Source organism: Schistocerca piceifrons, chromosome 3, assembly GCF_021461385.2.
Source record: "Schistocerca piceifrons isolate TAMUIC-IGC-003096 chromosome 3, iqSchPice1.1, whole genome shotgun sequence".
Taxonomy (NCBI): Eukaryota; Metazoa; Arthropoda; class Insecta; order Orthoptera; family Acrididae; genus Schistocerca; species Schistocerca piceifrons.
The window spans coordinates 354,815,338-354,831,943 of NC_060140.1; positions in this window are offsets into that span (position 1 = coordinate 354,815,338).

Consider the following 16,606-nt stretch of genomic DNA (forward strand, 5'->3'; position numbering starts at 1 on the left):
ATACGTAGGGAAAATTTAATACAATCGACGCAGTGATCTTCTGAAATAAAAAAAGAGAGGGAGGTTGGAATACACATATCAGATGTTACGATTTTTAGAGGAGATAAACGCTTTTTTATGTGACATGCGTGTCACAGACGCAGCGGTTCCCCTCTAGGGATGCATGGTGGTTTTGACGCTATTAGTGTTCAGAGACAAACTATCGTGGGATGTTTCGAAGAACGTCGCCCTTTCACATTAATTCACAACCTGCGTCTGCGTGTTAATGAGTCTCTGGTACGCTCAAAACAACCAGCTGTTTCACCAATAAAGGCTGCAGCTTCAACCAAGTGGGGAGCCAGCTCTTCTGGAGTGTCTGTCGAAGCTTCCTTTACGAGAAGCTTCATCACCCTCTCACCCCCCGTCCCAAAAATGAAATCCATATTTGTCACTTCGGGAGGACGTGGTGGTCACGATGCTGGCCTACCTTCCTTAACCGTACAATGGGGTGAACATTGTCTAAATCATCTCTGACGTCAGGGGAAAAGGGTGGTGGAGCCCATTCGTGCTGGAACCATGATCGTTACCTGGTTGCTAGCGGGACAGTCTCCAACATTTACCATGTATATCACACGGGAGTACACTGATGGAAAAAATGGGAACACAAAAAAAAAATTATTTAAAGTAATGAAACTTTGGAAACACATTTGTCTAGGTAACATATTTAAGTGATCACAAGTTAATGTAAACACAACATAATTCATTGCAAATATGAAATGTTGGTATATTAATAACCGGTGTAACAGCCAGAATATTGAATGCCAGAAAGCAGTTCTGCACGCATTGTGTTGTACATGTGCTGGAAGTCAGATTGTCGAATGGAGTTCCATGCCTATTGCACTTGTTCGGTCAACACAGAGACAGTCAATGCTCTTTCTGGATGACGCTGGAGTTTTCGTCAGATGACATCCCATGTGGGCTTGCTTGGGAATAGATCTGGTGAGCGAGCAGACCAAACAGCACGTCGACTCTCTGCAGAGCTCGTGGGACTACAACAGTGGTAGGTGAGCAAGCGTTATCTTGTTGAAACGCACCCACTGGAATGCTGTTCATGAATAGCAGCACAACAGGTCGAAACACAAGACTGACGCACAAATTAGGAGTCAGGGTGCCTGGGATAATCACGAGATTTCTCCTGCTGCCATACGAAATCTCACGCCACCACTACTCCAGCTGTAAGTCCTGTGTGTCCAGGATGAAGACAGGTTGGTTGCAGGCCCTCAACTGGCCTCTTAATCAAGACATAGCCACCATTTGCTCCGATGCAGAACCAGCTTTCATCAGAAGAAACACAAAGCTTACATCGTATCCTCCAATGAGCTCTGGCTTGATACCACTGAAGTCTCAAATGGTGACGGTTTGAGGTCAGTGGAATGCACAGCAAAGGGCCTCTGGCTCGGAGGTGTCCTTTAAGAAACCGTATGATAACAGTTCAATGTGTCACTGTTGTACCAGTTGCTGCTTAACTTACAGCTGCAAGTGCAGTACGATTCGCCAGAGCCATACGCCAAACACGACGGTCTTATCTCTCGGTAGTGCCACATAGCCGTTTGGAGCCCAGTGGTCTTCAGACCGTACTTTTCGACATCACCACTGTCGGCCATCATGTGCAGTATCTACATTACTGCCAAGTCTTTCTGCAGTATCGCAGGAGGAACATCCCGCTTCTCGTAGTCCTATAACAGGACCACGTTCAATCCTAGTGCGATGTTGATAATAGCATCTTTGTTGCCTTAAAGGCATTCTTGACTAATATCAACTCACCACCTCCAATCTCAAAGATACATAACGCTCGTGATCATTGCACCGTGAATTTAAAGCAAACTTGATTTGCATGCTCATAGTGGCACTACTAGCATCACTCCTATACGACGCGCGTGAAATTTGAATAAACATCATCTTTCACGTGTAGAAACTCGCCTGCCAACTTTGGTTTATGTCGCACAGTTCCTTCTCAGTGCTGGGATTTTTTTCCGTCAGTATATTTATATATTCATTTCACCTCTCAAGGTAATGAGGCTCAAGCGCTTTCTTACAGTCAGTTGTACTTTATTAGTAACATAAATGTTCTATGTCTGTGAGAGAAAGGTTTTACATAATAATAATAATAATAATAATAATAATGTGTTGTAAAGAGTGTATGGCTTATGGTGAAATAATTCTAAGTGAAATATTTTACTCGTGCAATTTTTTTTTTCAAAATACGGGTAACAGCAGTGGCATATGGCAGCAGTACAGAGCCAGTGAATCAGGCAACAGCGTTAACTAATTCGGAGACTATTTTATGGTGGGATTCAAACAAGAAACTGAAGGGGACCAAGAGAGCCGGATATTGTTGAGATTGTGAGAGAAATTCTAGATCACATTTGTACCTGAGGAAGTTACACGGAAGATAACAGGTACGAATTTAATGTCCTGTTGAATTCAGAGTGGTTACGAGTGACAACGAAGGTATCAGGTAGTTTATTCCAGAGTAATGCTTCCCGAACACAGAGGTATTTAGTGTGATACATAGGTGACCCAAAATTCAGGACGTATCAGTTCCTGTATTGCTGTTAAGAAATAATGATAGCTATTTGGTACAGGTATCGTGAGTAGACTAGTGACTAAGAAACAGCTGAGAACATAATAGAGTATGAAAATTACCTCACCTATCCAGTCGCACCCTCTCAGAGAGTAGGGAAGACTGACGTAATGAAACAACCGAAAGTTACTAACAGCCATTAAGCAAACATTTGTGGCTAGCTTGTGACGTCTGTTATTGCCATGTTGAACCATTTTTCAGGGACACAGATTCGACAGGACAGAAGACTTTTCTTGTTCTATTTCGGCTGGAAATACATTTTTTCAAAATTATTTGGCTGCATGTAAGCTAGCGAGAGATTTCTAATATGATGAGACAGTCTGTTTTCCGTAGTTTAAATGCTCGTCGATATAAACGTCAAAGTCCTTTAATGCCTTTCTGCAAAGTAGTTGTGTGACATAAAGGAGTCTAGATGGAGCAGTTGAGTTGGAATGTTCACTTATCAGACTTCCGTTTCATATGAGGATGACTTGTGACTTACTAGCATTTAGTTTAAGACCCAAGTCTCGCATCCATCTTGATAATGAACAAAGTTCGTCGTCATTCGAAGTTGCTATGATAGGCACGTAGATGTAATTGGATGTCATCAATATACACTCCTGGAAATTGAAATAAGAACACCGTGAATTCATTGTCCCAGGAAGGGGAAACTTTATTGACACATTCCTGGGGTCAGATACATCACATGATCACACTCACAGAACCACAGGCACATAGACACAGGCAACAGAGCATGCACAATGTCGGCACTAGTACAGTGTATATCCACCTTTCGCAGCAATGCAGGCTGCTATTCTCCCATGGAGACGATCGTAGAGATGCTGGATGTAGTCCTGTGGAACGGCTTGCCATGCCATTTCCACCTGGCGCCTCAGTTGGACCAGCGTTCGTGCTGGACGTGCAGACCGCGTGAGACGACGCTTCATCCAGTCCCAAACATGCTCAATGGGGGACAGATCCGGAGATCTTGCTGGCCAGGGTAGTTGACTTACACCTTCTAGAGCACGTTGGGTGGCACGGGATACATGCGGACGTGCATTGTCCTGTTGGAACAGCAAGTTCCCTTGCCGGTCTAGGAATGGTAGAACGATGGGTTCGATGACGGTTTGGATGTACCGTGCACTATTCAGTGTCCCCTCGACGATCACCAGTGGTGTACGGCCAGTGTAGGAGATCGCTCCCCACACCATGATGCCGGGTGTTGGCCCTGTGTGCCTCGGTCGTATGCAGTCCTGATTGTGGCGCTCACCTGCACGGCGCCAAACACGCATACGACCATCATTGGCACCAAGGCAGAAGCGACTCTCATCGCTGAAGACGACACGTCTCCACTCGTCCCTCCATTCACGCCTGTCGCGACACCACTGGAGGCGGGCTGCACGATGTTGGGGCGTGAGCGGAAGACGGCCTAACGGTGTGCGGGACCGTAGCCCAGCTTCATGGAGACGGTTGCGAATGGTCCTCGCCGATACCCCAGGAGCAACAGTGTCCCTAATTTACTGGGAAGTGGCGGTGCGGTCCCCTACGGCACTGCGTAGGATCCTACGGTCTTGGCGTGCATCTGTGCGTCGCTGCGGTCCGGTCCCAGGTCGACGGGCACGTGCACCTTCCGCCGACCACTGGCGACGACATCGATGTACTGTGGAGACCTCACGCCCCACGTGTTGAGCAATTCGGCGGTACGTCCACCCGGCCTCCCGCATGCCCACTATACGCCCTCGCTTAAAGTCCGTCAACTGCACATACGGTTCACGTCCACGCTGTCGCGGCATGCTACCAGTCTTAAAGACTGCGATGGAGCTCCGTATGCCACGGCAAACTGGCTGACACTGACGGCGGCGGTGCACAAATGCTGCGCAGCTAGCGCCATTCGACGGCCAACACCGCGGTTCCTGGTGTGTCCGCTGTGCCGTGCGTGTGATCATTGCTTGTACAGCCCTCTCGCAGTGTCCGGAGCAAGTATGGTGGGTCTGACACACCGGTGTCAATGTGTTCTTTTTTCCATTTCCAGGAGTGTATAAGTGTTAGTTTCAGGAATGTAGTATACAGAGATACCATTGATATACTGTAGAACAGCAGTTGACCACGGACTGAACACTGGAAGCTTCTGATAACGCATACCTGTTTTTAAGACATCATAATACCGAAAAAAGGGCGGCGTCATTCTTAGTCACTATGGTAGGCGCATAGATGCAGTTAGTTGATATTAGTGTAAAAGTATTTGTTACAGGACTGTAGCGTAAGTGAAATACCATTGGTACACAGTGGAACAGCGGTTGACCATAGACAGAACACTCGAAAGTTCTGACAGCACACTGTTTTTAAGATAGCTATGTAACCGCAGTATGGCACTGTTTGAGAAACTAAAGTGTTTCGTTCTCATAATTAATATATCTATATTAACACTATCTTTATTTCTGTCTAAGATCACAAAATTGTTAGGTACTTACACTACCGGTTTCGGTCAATGGTAACCATCTTCAGATCTGCAGCAAGACATGTGAAACCAACTAGTGTATTGTACACATCTTAATAAAATTGGCCATAATGAAAAGTAATGGTGACACACTTGTGAAAATATACGTTATAAATATGATGAGGCGTACCTGGTTTAAAACATTTCCCAATGCAAAGAAGCCATAGGGAAATCGTCAGAGGATAAATACACAATCAGTTTAACATCGTCGCATATATTTAAAATATGGTTATAGTATGCTACAATATCGGCGGATACATCTTGGTAGCAGCGCTACTGTTCATAACAAACTGCTGTACAGTGCAAAATAATGTTTGTATCGTAAGCTCGTTAGATTTCTCTACTGTAGGCGTACAAATATTCGTCAGTTATATAACTTTGCGTCATGGAGTAAAAAGAAGAATAGAGTTGGAAAAGTCTACAGTGGGTTTACCAGATGTATAAACTATTACGGTAATAAAATATAATAAATTAATCACATGACCATTATTAGATTGTTAAAAAGGAAAAAGTCAAGTGACGATAGTTCTGAAATGCTCTTGCAGAGAATGGTAGATAAAAATACAGTGATGCAAATAAAAGCAAGCTTATGGAGCTAACTGAAAATACAAAAGTGGTAAAATAAAGAGAGAAGGAAGCCAAATGTACGAAACAACGGGGTGTAGTAAGTAATCAGCGCCTTCTGTTGATGTGGCCTCCAGAACGCCGCAAAGGTCAGAAGTGCTCTAAGGAACCACCAGGGGGGCCCTCGTGCCTTGCGACATGCCGTCTTGCACTTTGTGGTTCACTGTTCCATTCACGACCATGTCACAGTTCGTGAAAGTATTAAATCCTTCCTGAAATGAAACAATGTTGAAATGGTTACTTCACGCGTATCCTTAATACGACTATCTTATTGAGTCACTTAGACTGACACAGATGCTGTGTCATGGTATTTCCGGAAGACTGGTTGACCTTTTTCAAGAATTTTATTACTTTTAAGTTGGTCCGTTAGCTGTTCATTGACGATTTACTCCAAGGCTTTAAATACTCCGGGCAATAAGCTGAGTGACCTATAGTCGCCCGTTAAATTTTAGGCATCATTCCGGAGTAATTATGCAATCAAGCTTGGTTCCCAATCTATAGGATATGTAAAATTAACGAAAGAGAGTTGGAAGTTCTGTGTAAGAAAAGGAATGTCCGTATAGGTGTAGTTTTAAGCATATCTTCAATGCCTTCATCATTACCTAAAGTCTCAGAAGTAATTCTCATTGCTGCTTTTCGTGCTGCGGTCGTAGAGACATATTTTAGGAAAAACTGGTGTTGTGGAGCTGCAGTGCTGTCGCTTATAATTCGTCGTATCTTAAGAACTAACTGTAGTTAAGAAAAGATCTTGCGATTCGTCTGCTGAGATTTGCAAAGCGGCATCAGATTATGCCTTACGTACGTCGAGCTGGGAAATTTTTTCGCCGTTTCGACTCGATGCATACAACACAGCGTGAATTCTTGATTCTGGCGCTGCACGCATTCTTCATCACTTTGTTCTGCAGCTTCCTCTATACTTAATTTCGCTTAAATATTTCATGTTCTGAGTCCACTTTATTCATTATCTGGTGCATTTCCGTAGCCAGCCATGTAGCTGGATATCTCTGCAACGTAACCGAAATTTCAGGGGCATACTTTCCATAACCCACAGTATTCGTGTGACAGAATTCGTCGACTTTACAGCCCAATATCGATTCTTTGTTTGTACCTTACCATGTTTCTTTCGTAGATATCAAGTTCTTTGAAGTTCCTCAGAGAGATTTCTACAGCAGTCTGCAATTAGTATGCTTAAAATCTTACATGAAGGGAAGAAGAACCAGGAGCAGATGGACGACAATGCTCTTAGTAGTGATATATCTAAGAGACTGTGACTGTGCGACATGTGGCGACTTGGATATCCAGACATATAAATCGTCAGCACGAAACAGTTTACTTAAATTCTCTGCAGAGTGAGATTTTAGTAGTAGATCTGCATTAGTGTCTGACATAAAGATTTTTTGCTTGTATCATGACACTGATACCGTATATGGTCTGAGATTTTCGTTTACATTCGGCTTTGTAGTTTTCTTTATTCAAATGTGGCTATTTCGAGCGTTCAAAACACCTCCCCTGTTGAAATGAGCTTCGTCGGTGAAAGAAATTTGCCTTGGAAACACAGGAAAATCCACACAAAAGTGTAAGAACAATGTACAGAAATTGACACATAGAGCAAAATCCGGCATGAGCATGGCGTGTACGCTCTGCCGGTGATATAGGTGGAGTTGCTGTTTATGCAGAACACGCCAAAGAGTCAGACACGGGCTAGTCACGTGCAATCGTCGAGTACTCGTCGATAATACTCTTTCGCTTGATGAAGCACTTCCTCTTTTTTGAGGCACCAGAGTTTGCCCTATCGTTCCGGAATCCCCTACTTTCCCGCAACCTTTTTTCTAGTCTGGCAAACATGAGATGAGATGGAGTCACACGATTTGGGAAGTACTCGTGACACAGAAGTTGAGCTTTTCTTCTATTACGGCGAGTTTCTCCATAAATTAACAACGTATCTGTGTACTCTGTGAATGTGTACTCAGACAGCCTGTTATTGCAGCACTAGTCACTGTAATGTCAACTGACGATTCACCAGGAAGAATGAAAACAAGGCAGTTGCAAATAGATGACATCGTGCGACATTGTATCATTATACCATTCATAAATGTGGGTTGCTAGCATAGAAGGTGAACTGCATAAGGAACATCTAGCTGATGACTGAGTAGCTTTTGTTTTCCTTGTAGCGTAGAAACGAACAGTCTCCAGACAAGAGTTCCTGTGTAAAACTTGATGTGCTAAGTCCCCTCTAAAACCCCTGGGAGAGTGTAACATGAATTGTGAGGCACCGTCTACATGAATTTAATTACAGGGAAAGTCGCTCATATACGCTACACGTGTATAAAAAGGGGAGGAACGTGTGGAATATGGTAAAGTCTGATTAATTGTGGCGTTTTACGTTAACATCGGGAAACCGCCGACGTCCGAAATTATTTTCCCGAAATTTTATTACGAATACGTACGAAGATGATACCATCGAACGATGTAGCACATAGATTCGGCCACTAAAATCGCGTTCGAGGGTGAGGGATTCTCTCCGCTATCTATACTTTGAGGTTTCTGTTTCTCGTCGTTTTCTTTAACGCTATTACTACGTTTGTTGGGATGATTCCTTGGGTAGGTCATGGCCACTCCTTTGGAAGCGTTGTTAGCATGACAATAACAGCCATTATAAAAGAAGGTCACTATTAAAAGGTTGTACTTGCTGTTAAGGTAACAAAGCAACGTATCAAGAACAGAAATATTTTTGCATTTGGTAAATTAAGGACGTAGAAATCATTCGATTTGTTAAACAAAACTCAGATGACAATATGTTACATTTTTATTAAGTAAATTTCTGGAAATGATAACAATACAGTCATTCTAGACTATCAGAAATCATAACGGAAAATCAATAATATCTCAGCCGTCTGATTTCTGCAACTAGTCAATAGCGTATATAACGACGTGTCATGACGTCAAGAAATATTCCACCAGATCACGGTACCGTAATACAGTCAAAATTGTTAAATAAATAAACTGATAAACATTTCGTGATGAGATGAAATGATCATATGTTATTATTAGCTAGGAGACCATGTCTGGAAAACGTAGTGGTTAATTTCCCTGTTGCTATTGGTATAAGTAATGTGATATTGTGTTACTTAAAACATTAAACGCAGTAATTTTACAGCTGTTATAATCAGGAGTAGAAGTGATTATTTTATTTTAATCTGGCTAGGGCAAGAAAGTGAAATATCTTGTGTATGTCTAAACACGGAAAAAGACTATAGAGGTTTATGGAGAGCTACGTTATCTGTGAGATAAGTTAGGTCTCTGTCAATCTTTTCAAAGACGAAAAAGTTTTCTGCATGTCTTACATCTTTGATAACGTTATTAGTTGCCAAACCATCTGTTTACAACGGGATTTTTTGGTGTTGTAAAGTCGCCTCCAGTTCTGTTGATGAAAACCACAAATTCCAGAAAAAAATGGGGTTTATTTTGCCCCAAATTGTGTTCAGCAAATAGATGATTAAAAACTCAAAGGCTTTCGGTGGTAGCCTTGGTAACCGCAGTTTTGAATGGTTCCCACATGTTTCAACACACAAGCATTCATTCCGGAGCATTCTCTGAATGGAATATTTCGTACGATACAGATACTGCCAGGTGAACGCTTCGGATCAATTCGCGATTCTTTTCGGAAAAGGGTTACGTTGAGATGTTTACTTTAAAACGGAATAATTCACTTAAGAGTTCCGTATTTGTACAAAACCATAACTAATAAGGACCCTTTCTGCGTAAGATAGTCTATCTTATGGCTGTATCTCTACAAACAAGTGAAATATTGTCTAGAGACAATATTTCAAGATTATTGAATTGAGATTAATCGTTTGCTCTTTTTTTTTAGGACAGAAGTGTGACTCATCATCACCAAACCTGGTACGTAAAGTCTTTTAAACTTCTTATTAACAAAATAATGAAACTGATCTTGTTCGTGCATCTGATACAGGAAATTTTAAGTTCGTTGTCCACAGTTGAAGAAAAATTATGTAGATCATAAAATATATTATAATACCAAAACACCGCTGTGTAAGAGCACAATTTTAATACAAGAACCTAGACTTATCAATCAGTTCTCTATTATTTTCACATGAGAGGGTTACCTTCTAAATATTAGTTTCTCTCTGTCGTATTTTTACCGTCCGAGAATAAGTCTCCTAATAGTATGCAAATTGTGAAATTATTTACAATACCTCATCTCGGATTAAAAAATTTACTCAGCACACAAGAACACTGTTCAATTCGTTTTCTAACACTAGAAGTTCCCTGTAAGTTGATACACCAAGTCTCATCACAATTCTTCTTTTATTGCGATTAGGATTGAAATTTGATGATACCATCATACTATGAACTAAAGAACATTAGCTTAAATACAGTATTCTTTGTAACGTAAAAAGCCTGCAGAATATGTGAAATGACAGTGTTGTCGCGACTATTTCTAAGTGTTGAAGTATATTCGTATGACATTATGTAAGTACTGTGAAATGTTACTGGCATTGCTATTACATGCAAATAGGAGTCGATCTGAAGCAGATTACTTTGCCTTGATATTCGTTTCTGAACTGAGATAAAGACCCAATGGTCCATATTACGGTCAGAACTGGAACATTACATTAAAATGAAAAAAAAAAACAATAATGACAAAATCTTCTCGAGTGGTCAAGCGTATGGTGGCGTCGTCCTGTCGCAAAGCAAGACGAGACGACACTACCATTGGAATAAGTCGAGAAAGCCTACAATCACAAGAAACTAATAACTTGTTAATTTAGGATTTGTTTTATAAAAGATCCTCCGCTATAAAGGAATGATTGTGGAATGCTTACTAACTTACTATTGGCTCCCACCTTTTGTAAGCTCAATGGAGAGTGAATTACGGTAGGCAGCAGTGCTACCCTTTAGAAGCCTAAAGAGGCAATACTGTCCCAAAACTGTGCTGATGCAAATGATGCCCAATGATTCTTGTTAAGCAACTCTGAATTTAAGTTGACTGAAAGTGACATAAAAATCAAAAGAAGTTAAGCGTAAAACTAGTGCTGAGGATTTAATCAAAATTTGTAATTACAAAGAGGATTTGAAGGGTACCACAGATATCTATACGAATTTCATTGTTTAGCAATCCAACGCTAATGTAAATTTATATACTTCTGATTGGTCTTCTTTGTTATATTAATAACTGACGTCACGTTTACATTATATTCATTTGTAGTTTATATTTCTTACCGATAACATGAAACTGTGTGTATTGGGCTGCGTAACATTGATATCCAAAGATACTTACTTACTTATTAATACTGGCCACACAATCGGAGCCGGTCTTTGGTCTCAGTCATTTCAGCCTTACACACGTTCCTGTCAGCTGAATCTTCATCACCCAGACCCAGTATCTCCATGTCTTCAATGGTATTATCCTTCCATTTTGTTCTCGGCCGTCCTAGTCGTCCCGTTCCTACGGCTTCACCATCCATCACCACCTTCGTTACTGTATTCTCCCCTCTATTCCTCACATGTCCGTACCACCCGGGTCTTTTAGTTTCCACACTGGCTACGATGTCCTGTGTTCTCTGTTTTTCGTTATTATCTACTGTTCATTTCCATTCATGGTCCATAAATTTTTATCAGTACTTTATTTTCAAAACTGGTGAGTTTTTTTATTTTTTCTTTTCTAAGGTCAGGCTCCTTGTCTTGCTTACGTAGCACACTATTGGTTTTGATGAATGTCTGATATATTCCTACAGTTAGTGAATAGTTACTGAGATGTCATGGTGTTATGTATAGCTCCTAGACATTTTACCAGGTTTCAGTTCTAGTTACGATCTCTTGTTTTATAAGGCTTTGTTAATTGATGCTGAGACCGATGTAAGTGAATGTGTCTGTCTTCTATATTGTTATGTTCCTGACTGATAGATGGTTTCGTCCTAACTGAGCTCTTCTTCCCATTACCAAGAAGTGTGTTTTATTTTCATTTATACTTAGTGTTGTGTACGTAGTTCCGTGTAGTCAGCGCGTACACTAATTTCCCACTAGAGCGCGCCCCGCTAAGCACAACAGCGAAGGCGCAGCGCTCGTCCGTCTCCGCACTACGAGATGGTGCTGTCTTAGAGACGGACCAAATTCTGCTTCCTCCGATCCGCGTATTAATATGTCACGCAGCCAATGAGATTTCTGCTAACGTAGAACCTTTCCTCCCCCGGATCACACTCGCGCAGTGATACCTGAACGCTCGAGGTATTATAACGAGTGTACAGACCTCCGATTAGTCAGTCTGCATTAGTCTGCATTTGTCTGTACCAGTCTATAGTCAAGTTTCAGTCTGCGCCTAATAAGATTACCATATTCCTGTACATAGCCATGAAGATGAATGAATAGACACTTTGTCAAGTATCAGAGATATGTGAGAATAAGATTAACGTACGAAGACCAAAGGAACGTCAGATTGTCAATTGTAAATAGCATCCGGAACCAAGTTAAGTAATTTTATGCTTGTTATTATTTTAATAAATGTGTGTGAGAATTAATCAAGTTCTGTTTGAAGTTGGTCACCGTCAATCTGCTACTCTAAGCGTGCAAGTGGCACTTCTATCGTCTGACCTAACGGCAGAAGATACACACGCCACGATAAGACCACGAGACATATTGCTGACACTCGCCTACTTCGTTAGAGCGACAAGCCAAATAATCTGATGGTGTGTGTACCGAAGGTCTTACAGTACGCACACCACACTTAGACCACCTTTTTTAGCTTCTCCCACGAGTATAGTTTCCATTTTCTCCAGGTCTTCGATGCTCTTTCCTATCAACACAATATCATCCGCGAAACCCAGATCATTTATGTTTTTCTCTATGATGACTCATGCAGATGCTTGTGTTACTTTTCTCAAGGTGTTGTCTAGTTTAAACTGAACAGGATTGTTGACATTATATCTTCACAGATACCTGAAAGTAAACTTTTACGTATGAATACACATTTTTCATATGTTTTAACTTGTTTCAGCATCAATTAATTGCTTGGATGATATTATGTATAGGTTTCATAAAGTTCTTTCAACCACGCAATGTATTATGTTTTGCTGTACAACTAATCAAACATCTTTTGCGGGACAGGTATATTCCTACAGTGGGAACCTGAAACACCCAAACTCTGTTGCATATGTTTTTTCAATCTCTGGTCAAAGAATTATAAGTGCAGTGATAGTAAAATTTTTCGTTTTACGAAAGAATTAAGTATTCAGGCAGCCACAGAGAAGCAGCAGAACTAACTGCGACTGTTTACTAAGAAAAGTTTTCAATGGAATATTCAAGACTTCAGTTATAAATACAGTTTATAAGAACAGGAATTATTTACTGTGGCATTTGTTTCATAATGCTTACAGACAGGACCGAAATCATAGTGAATAACAGTCTCAGTTACTTTTTCTGAGGCAAATACATACAAACAAATTTTTTATATAAATTTTCTACATCCAAACAAATTTAGATGTACAAAAAGCGGTACATTAAAACGTTAAAATTTGAAATCCACGGAATTTGCTTGTTTTATAAGGGTAATGTGAAACAATGGAAATGACCGTTTGGCGGGAGGCCCCTTGTAGGGCAGATCCGGCCACCTTGGTGCATGTCTTATTAAATTCGACGCCACATTGGGCGACCGGGAATGGAGTCATTATGAAGACAACACAACATCCAGTCCCTGAAAATCTACGACCCAGCCGGGAATCGAGCCCGGACCCGTAGGACGGCAGTCCGTCACGCTGACCACTCAGCTATCGGGACGGACAAATCTTAAACAGATAACATATATCTGCTGCATAAATTGACACATTTGTTCTTGTTATCTGTGAAACCTGAATATGATTTGTGTAGTCTGATTTGATGGATATTTTACTGATTCATAAAAGAACTGAAAATTCGAAACTACGTAGATAAGGAAAATACTCAGCGATTTTGGACCAAACACTACACGCACGAAACCATTAGGTTTCCAATTTAATATCAAAAATGAAGGAAACATTTATTTTCCCGGCCTTACAGTTTTAAAATGCAACATCGAAATAAGGCAATGAGTCATACTCCTTTTACTGCTTGTCACTCTCTGTTTTCTATTTCAGAACTATCAGTTTCGAGCAAAGTCAACCATCTTCGGTTCATAGGTTATAGTTACAGAATAACTTGTCGTAATATGCGACAGTGGAGTGATAGTTCCATTACGGCAGGTAACTCTGTAGCTACTACATATGACTTGAAAATGCGCGACACTGCCCGAAATCGATTATTTTTAAGTAAAAAAAACATTAATTGACAGAAATCAAAATAAAAATATTTTGTGTAAATAAGGATTTCCGATAACTCCGTTGTGACGAATATGACGAGATTTAATAAAGACATTGCTTCTTGTAGCCATAAAAATAAATTTTTGATTTCCAAAATGGTTCAAATGGCTATAAGCACTATGGAACTTAACATTTGAGGTCACCAGTCCCCTAGAGTTAGAACTACTTAAACCTAACTAACCTAAGAACATCACACACATCTATGCCCGAGGCAGTATTCTAACCTGCGACCTTAGAAGCAGCGCGGTTCCAGACTGAAGTGCCTAGAACCGCTCGGCCACAGCGGCCGGCTTTGATTTCCAGATGTTAGTCTGAAATGCTACACTGTTCCCGTAAACTAAAACATTTACAGTATTCTTTCGTCCACCGTAAACTCGAAGTCCCTATATCATCTTGAAGGTCATAATTAAGTGTATCTTACTTACGGTGCAAGAATGTCTATAATTCTTAAGCTCAGTTCGAAAATTACACATTTTTATTGTTTTTATTAGTTACTGACAATTATTTGAATACTGGTTCAAGGGGAACTGAATAATATGGATTATAAATCACTGAAAACATGATAACAGATCTCGGTTTTAGCGGAAGAACAGGACATTTGTGTAGTTATTTATAGCCACTTACGAGAAGACAGGTATAGTTTCTGTGTCTATGTTGTGAACTGCGATTCAGGGGGAAATTCATAGTGCCAGTTTCAATTGTTTTTAAGCCAACCAAGCCAGTGTTTCAGGTATGAAAGCTTCAAGAATTTTTGTATTTATATACGCAGAGGTGACGAATGTAATGGGATATATCATAATATCGTACCAAATCTAGTTTTTCCAGGACTACTGCTGCAATTTGACGTGGCATGTACTGAACAAGCCTCTGGAAGTCACTTGAAGAAATATCGAGACATGTTGCCTTTATAGCCGTCTATAATTGCGAAAGTTTTACCAGTGCAACAATTTGTACACTAACTGACCTCTCGATTATGTCCGATAAATGTTAGATGGGATTTATGTTGCGCGATGTCGATGGTCAAATCATTCACTCGATCTATCCAGAATGTTCTTTAAACAAATCGCGAGCAATTGTGGTACTCTGACAAGGCCCATTGTCATAAATAAAAAATCCATCGGTGTTTGAGAACATATGGTCCATGAATGAATGCAGTTGTTCTCCAGTTAGTCGAACACAATCATTTCCAGTCAATGATCTCTTCCGCTGGACCAGCGGATCCTGTCCATTTCACGTAAACGCAGTCTATACCACCATTGAACCACCATCAGCTTCCACAGTGCTTTGTTGACAACCTGGGTCCATGGCTTCGTGGTGTCTGTACCATACTTGAACCTTTCCATCAGCTCTTACCAATTTAAATCGGTACTCGTGTAATACTCAGTCGTCTAGGGTCCAACGGAAATGGTTACGAGATCCGGAGAGGTGCTGTAGGTGATATTATGTTGTTATCACAGACGGTTGGGTCGGCTGTCTGCTGCAAAGCTACCATTAACGCCAAATTTTGCTGCTTTGTTCTAAGGAATGCATTCTCGTACGTCTCACATTGATGTCCACCGTTATTTCACGCAGTGTCGTTTTCCTGTAGGCAAACGGCTTTGCTCCCGATCGTTAGGTTGTAACATTCTGTGAATAATAATCTTTTGATTACGTTGAATGAATGCCTGTGCACATAACAAATAAATTTAGTGGTGTACTTACAATATGTTACTGTCAGCAATAAACTTTATACGAAGTGATTGGGCAATGCAACTCCCAGTATCAATAAAGAAATACAGTCACTGAATACTACGGCCCTGTTCAAAACTGATAACTTTGGTCCCTGTGCATATAACAAGTAAATTAAATTGTTTTTCCTATAAAGCATCAACGGTAGAACGCAATGTAGCCAGGTCTCTCATGAGACAAATAAAATAAGCTAACTACAGGCTCAGCGGTGTACGATGCTGGCCGTAACGCTTTGAAATGTACATGAAATACTCTTGGCTGCTAAATGAAAACTTTGAAGAAAAATTCAACGTCTTTGGAAAACATATGACCTCACTAGGGAGACGATACTGATTGTGGTGAGTTACTAATACTGACTTATTAGTGATATTGTATTCCCAGTTAAGTTTGGCTTTCGAAAATATCTGACAATTGAAGTTAAATTACTCAGAAAATTATATCCTTTTTCCTAATTGATTCACAAACAATGAGATTTATGCAGCCAATATATTATCTAACCTCACTAAAATCGCATAAATACTAATCATCAGATTATATATACAATGTGTGTGTGTGTCAACTAATCTTAGAAACATTACAAAAGGGAAATATCTAACGAGCCTTTAAATCAAATATGTTTACGCACATTCTGAGGTTACCCAACAACTGACCATTATCGGCCAGCTCGTCTATACTAACGCGCTGGCAAAACGAGAGTCATAAATATTTAGAATATCTATTGCTTTCGTGAAGACTTCTGCTTCCACGTTTCCATTTCCAAAAATACATGTACTCATAATTCCCTCATTATAATGTAACACTTGG